Raw genomic sequence first — 6,865 nt, 5'->3', positions numbered from 1 at the left:
AGAGTCCCTTGGACTGCAAGGAGATCCAACCAGTCCATTCTGAAGGAGATCAGCCCTGGGATTTCTTTGGAAGGAATGATGCTGAAGCTGAACCTCCAGTACTTTGTCCACCTCATGCGAAGAGTTGACTCATTGGAAAAGACTCTGATGCTGGGAGGGATTGGGGGCAGGAGGAGAAGGGGACGACAGAGGATGGGATGGCTGGATGGCATCACCGACTCGATGGACATGAGTTTAAGTGAACTCTGGGAGTTGGTGATGGACAGGTAGGCCTGGCGTGCTGCAATTCATGGGGTTGCTAAGAGTTGGACACGACTGAGCGACTGAACTGAACTGAACTGAATGCCCATTTTACCAAGTAAACAAAACAAAAAGAAACAAAACATCAACAAAAGTTAATTTATCTATAACTATCATTTAATAAAATAAAAAATTCATATTGAGTTTGAAGTATATAACTTAAGAAAAAAGACATTTATTAAATTGAATAAATATATTTTTATAAAAATTTACTACAGTATCCTTAGTCTTCTAATTTTGCCTTGGGCTGTTGACAACCTTGTTATGCATGACTGTCTATCTGTGGACCATCATTTAGAAAATATTGGGGTAGATGGCATTGACAGGTGTTTCAACATTGACATTTTGAAATATTAAACTATGTTGAAAGTCATTGTATCTCCTTTCTTCTGAAAGCATCACTAGTCCAAATTGTTAGAGGCAAATATACCTCTATGAGAATATCCCAGGCATATTTTCTGTAGCTGTTTATATTGTTGTTAACCAGAGATGGTTAATTAATTCAGGTCATACCTAATTCACCAGTTTAATTTAAATCATCTTGATAAACGTGAGACCATGTTTAACTCTGACCCTGAAGCAATTGTCAGAGCCTCCTGCTTTATTTTAACCTAAGGTCTCATGTTGAGATGATGGAGTAATGAACTAAACAAGGAATTCTAAGAAGGCTGAGGGAACATCTAAGTATTTAATGTGAGTTGACAAATTCATAAGGATACACAGCACAGGTCACTCTCCTCACTTTCTATGCCCAAAGAAAATAGCTTTTCCATGTCTGAAATCAGTAAATTCCATTCGTACACAGAGCGGTTTTGTGCTTTGAAATCGTCTTCCATGTGAATGAACAAAGGAATTTCAAATTTCTATGTCATAAATATAAATAACATCTTGGAAGTGACTTCTAACTCAATTGGCTTATTTTCAAATGAAGAAAAATTGTCTTGATCAAGGTCACACAGCAAGACTGTGGTTCAAACCAGGAGTTTAGACTTTCATCCAATAGTCCAATGATCTTTCTGTCAGATCATGCCACCATTGAGATTTCCAAAGTTCATCTGTGATGTTTTCAGAAAGGTCTTATTTCTAAAAATTTCAGAGATATCAGAAAAATAATCAATGTGGTTCAGAGAATACAGGTAAAAATATTGATAACTTCAGTTTTAATTCTGGTGGTGCCACTTGCTAGTTGTATAATGTTGAGCAAGTGACAATCTCTCAGAGCCTCATTTCATTATTGTAAAGTAATGATGTCTACATATTAGTATTTCTGTGATAAGGGAACAATGTCGTATGTACACAATTCTTAGCCCAGATTTAGGCACATTGTCAGTGCTTCCTAAATTTTCACTTTTATCAGCATTTATGTTTCCTTCAGAAATGCCAGAATTTTAATCTTCATTCCTAAATCTTTAACTTCAGTAAAGGAAACTAGAGATAGTGGAGTGGCTTAGGTGGTAAAGAATCTGCCTCAAACCAGGAGACCTGGGTTCGATCCCTGGGTTAGGAAAATCCCCTGGAGAAAGAAATGGCAACCCACCCCAGTGTTCTTGCCTGCAGAATTCCATGGACAGAGGAGCCTGGGCTCCTTGGGGTCACAAAAAGTCTGACAGGACTGAGTGACTAACGCTTTCCCTTTCAGAGATAGTGGAAAATGTCCATGGCAAAGGATTGGTACCAGCTTATCAGTACTGATAAACATATGAATGTGTTTGTATATCTAAGCACACTGAAGGCAAATGAAATGCCATAGAGTGCTATCTAATCTATTCTGCTAAACACTACCCCACCCATGCCAAAAACCTGGGGCTTATCCAAAATTATGTTCATTCCTTCTGCCCCTTCTACAGATTCAGTGTCCATGTTCAGTTTTAATCCCCAAATGCCTTTTGCATCTGTTTCCTGCCTCCATTATCTAGATAACAGCCTAGGTTTAGCATCTCCTCCGTTCTGACTGGACTGCCCCAAAGCCCAATCACCACATTCCTACTTTATCCTATCCTCCTATGTTTCACCGCTACAAAAATAGTCTAATGTTAAAATCTAACCTTGTCATTTCCCTCCTCAAAATTCACTGGTGATTTCCCATCGCCTACAAAATGACTCAGAATCTTGGACAAGGCATGCCCACTCTCTCCTTGAGTTTATCCCGTCTAATCAATCTGAAGTCACACTGCAGTACCTAGCTCAGTGCTTAGCACATGGTAGGCACCTCAGATATGATGGGTGAATGAATAGATGAATATGTAAATGAATACTGAATGAACAGATAAAAATCTAGCATGTATTCATTCCTCGTTCTCGTTTTGAACACATAGTTGCTTTGTGACCTGGTAGAAATCAATGCAGCAGGCTGTAGTTTCAGGCTTCATTCAGAACATTTCTTCCTTCAGAATATTTCTTCCTTCCAGTGTGTTAGTATATGACTTCTAGACTCTTAAGGCTTTTTATGAAATTCAGTGTTGTAGAAGAGCCATACTTTTTATTTAGTTTATTGTGACTATTTCCATGTGATTAAATAACCTACATTAATGATTACAGAGTATTCAATCCTGTGGATATATTGTAGTTTACTTAACCAATTTTTCTATTATCAGAACTTTAGATCATTTACATTTATTTGTTTTGTAAAACATGCTTAGGTGGTATGCATATTCTTTTAGGGAAAATAATCTTAGAATGAATGGAATTTCTTTGTTTCTGAAGCTTTTTCTGTATATTGCCAAATACCCTCCAGAATGGTTTTAACACTTCTACCAGCAGGTTAGGAGGGTGCCAAGTAAATATTTTTAATGATAGAAGATTAAGTACTACAACAATTATGTGGGGAGGTGGGTGTATTTTTTTGTCTTATGATAAATCTAGTCATAATATTGGTTTATTTGATGCCTAGTAATTCTGCAGTTGAGTTTCAATGTTTTTTCAATATCATTTTCTCTCTCCCTTCCTCTCTGTCTCTTTTCATCCTCTTCTCATAATGGCCATTTTTGCTCTACTTCTAGGATTAATAAATCCACAATTGTGTCTTTTTCCTGCTTAAAAAATATGATTAATCAATGACTGTCCTTTTCTCTTTTGGGTAAATTCATCTCAAGTGGTATTCAGAGTCCTGTTATTTTTGGATTATGTACAGAGAGAAACCTGTAGCGCTAATCAGTGTCACATTTCAAATAAAGGTTTTTTAAATTTTTAATGTTTAGCCATCTCAAATAATTGTTGTTTAGAAGAGCAAGAAAACTAAAGCCATTGAAAAAAGCATTTTTCCTTCCCAAACCATGCCTCACTCTAAAAACTTTGCAAAATAGACATTTCAAAAATAATAGATACAAAGGATACTTCCCTCCCTCTTTTCCTGTGAGACCAATATTCTGAGACCTTGGGCTTAAGGGTAGAATAATATTTAATGAGTCACGTAAAATATTAATTCTGCTAAGCTGTTATTCCTCTAATGATTCTAAATTTTTTTCATTAGAATTGACATAGTGCTTGCAGTTACCTTCGTGAATTATGAGTGTAAAAGAATCACAAGGACCTTGCAGGTGCCCAACCGCTCAAAGAATTGCTCAGTCCACATCCATTGCCTCTTCCATGGGAGCTCAAGGGACTCAGTTTGCTTGTGTCCTGTTTCTTTTCAATGGCCACCATTAACCTGCCCTTTGGAGACCCAGTTTTCCCAAATCTAGGTAGAAGAAAATGCAGGTTTCCCAAGCTCTACTCCTTTAACAAGGCTTCCCTGGTGGTTCAGAGGTTAAAGTGTCTGCCTGCAGTGTGGGAGACCAGGGTTTGATCCCTGGGTCGGGAAGATCCCCTGGAGAAGGAAATGGCAACCCACTCCAGTACTCTTGCCTGGAAATCCCATGGACAGAGGAGCCTGGTAGGCTACAGTCCACGGGGTCGCAAAGAGTCGGGACATGACTGAACGACTTCACTTTCACTTTCACTCCTTTAACAAGTTTCAATGGAAACAGCCAGGGTGGTAATAAAAATAACAGAGAGAAACTACCAGTTCTGTTCAGTTCAGTTGCTCAGTCGTGTCTGACTCTCTGAGACCACATGGACTGCAGCAAGCCAGGCCTCCCTGTCCATCACCAAGTTCCGGAGTTTACCCAAACTCATGTCCATTGAGTTGGTGATGCCATCCAACCATCTCATCCTCTGTCATCCCCTTCTCCTCCTGCCTTCAATCTTTCCTAGCATCAGGGTCTTTTCCAATGAGTCTTAAGTCTTAAAATCATGATGTTAGGGCTGCAGTTTCTTAAGCAATATGGGAGAGCAAAATGTGCCACTCCACAATGTGTCACTTTGGCATAAGGATTATTTTAGGCTGATTATTAATTAATTTATTTTTTAATTGGAAGATAATTGCTCTACAATGCTGTTAGTTTCTGCTGTACAACAACATGAATCAGCTCTATGTTTGTATATATATATATATTTATATTTATGTATACACCCCATGATCCCACTCCTCTAGGTTATCACAGAGCACCGAACTGAGCTCCCTGTGCTATATGACAGCTTCCCACGAGATATTTGTTTTACATATGGTAGTGTATTTATGTCGATGCTACTCTTTCAATTCACCCCACCCTCTTTTCCCCCCCTGCTGCATCCGCCTCTCTGTTCTCTACATATGCGTCTCTATTCCTGCCCTACAAACAGACTCAGCTGTACCGTCTTTCTAGATTCCAAACATGTGCCTTAACATATGATGTTTGTTTTTCTCTTTTTGACTTATTTCACTCCTTATGACAGATAGGCTAATTATTTTTAAGAAACAAAAGATGCAGAAAGAAACCTTGACCTTTGCCCTAACTGCCTAAAAGAATTTAGATAGAAGGTGTGCTCCCAAAACAGAACTGTTACCAGAGTTATCTGCCAGAGCATATGAACTAGATGTGGTGTGGAAAACTCTTAGAGATCAAAGCACATGCTGTGTCCCACTGTCTCTGCATGGCCCAGAAAACATTTATTTATCAAACATTTGGTTTTCCATCTCCATGTGAAATGCCTTTTGAAATTCCAAACCTTTACTCCCCAGAGCATTTTTTGTCTTTAGGTGAAGATGATATTTAAAGTGAAGGCTTGGGTCGTTTTGTCAAGACACTGTTTTCCTTGGTTTCTCCCAAGTGTACTTATAACTAAACTTCTGTTTGTTTTTCTCCTGTTACTCTGTCTCATGTCCATTTAATTCTTAGATTAGTCAGAAAAATTTCCCTTTCAGAAAAATTTCTTCCTCCCTGAAAGTGGTAATCTGAAGCCTTAGTAGCCCTTTGTATCTTTGTCAATTACATCTTACTATGTACCTTGGCTCTTCTGTTTCACCCATAGGGAATGGATGGCCCCATTAAGCTTCAGTTTTAAGTGACCATAAAATCCATGTTTTCTAGAAGCATACAATTGCTTATGGTCCCAAGCACTTTTCACACCTGGGACTTTCATTAAAAAGGGTCTCTAATTTGGTCCATTCTCTCTGTCTGGTCACTGGTAGGTTTACCTGTTTGGGTGCATGCTGCGTGCCTTTAACATGAATTACAGAGGACAGAAATTTTCCATTAGCAGAAAAGTAATATCAATAGAACCAGCAGGATCCTCATATAAGATCCTAAAAGGGATTGTGTAGTACTTAACAATGAAGGACAGGTCCTTTTAATTCCGGACTCTCTGTGTCAGGGAGTGAATGATGATAAATTCCATTACTGTGAATGTCAGTTAAAGGGTTGATAAGAAAGCTTACAGTAAAGCCACAGTGAAAGTGCACACTCAGAAGGAGAGTCTTTTTCTTTTGTCCTCTACCTTTAATAACTCTAGCTCTGACCAAAGTTAGCTGATTTTTAGAAGTTCACAAGAGCACAGCTGTCCATTATCATGAAGACAGAATATTCATAAAACCAAAGGACCTGGAATGCCTCTGATTGTAATACATTTCCTTTGTCCTAAAATAAAGTGAATCCTTCCCTTTCTCATAGAACTCATTTTCTTTTAATGATATCTTTTGTTCTGTTACATTAGTTTACGAAAGTCTATGTCTGCAATTAAGACTGAATGATATTAATGTGTTAATAGGGGGGAACTAAGATCTTTTTTTTTTCACCACAAAGTACAGGTAGCTAATGGGCAAATAGGTACATGGAAAAGATCAGGTTCATTTTATTAGAAAGTTCACCTCCTCATTCATGATAATCAACCCCAATCTAAAGGAAGTAACACTTCCTATTTCTTATATCTCACCTAATTTTCTCCAATCAATGAGTCAGAACAAACTGGCCATCAAAGGAAACATTAAGGATCCAAACTTTTGAAAATTTACATAATTTGTGGAACTCAGCTGAGCTTTGCGTATCTCAGCAAAGGCTGACACATTTTATGGAAAGATCACACTTCATGGTGACATGACACATTGAAAGGAAAGCCAAGGGGACAGAGAGATAAGGAGTTCTCAGGCTTGATTATCTCAAAACTGGAAAAGATACGGTGATTAAATTTAAAGAGGCTAGCAAAAGAGAGATTGGGTAAAAATCAAAGATATAAAGGGAGTTCAGATCATTGGAAACACTATCATCCTCTA

This window comes from Bubalus kerabau, chromosome 5, assembly GCF_029407905.1.
Source record: "Bubalus kerabau isolate K-KA32 ecotype Philippines breed swamp buffalo chromosome 5, PCC_UOA_SB_1v2, whole genome shotgun sequence".
NCBI classification, from domain to species: Eukaryota; Metazoa; Chordata; class Mammalia; order Artiodactyla; family Bovidae; genus Bubalus; species Bubalus kerabau.
Note: the sequence above shows the minus strand (reverse complement) of the source record.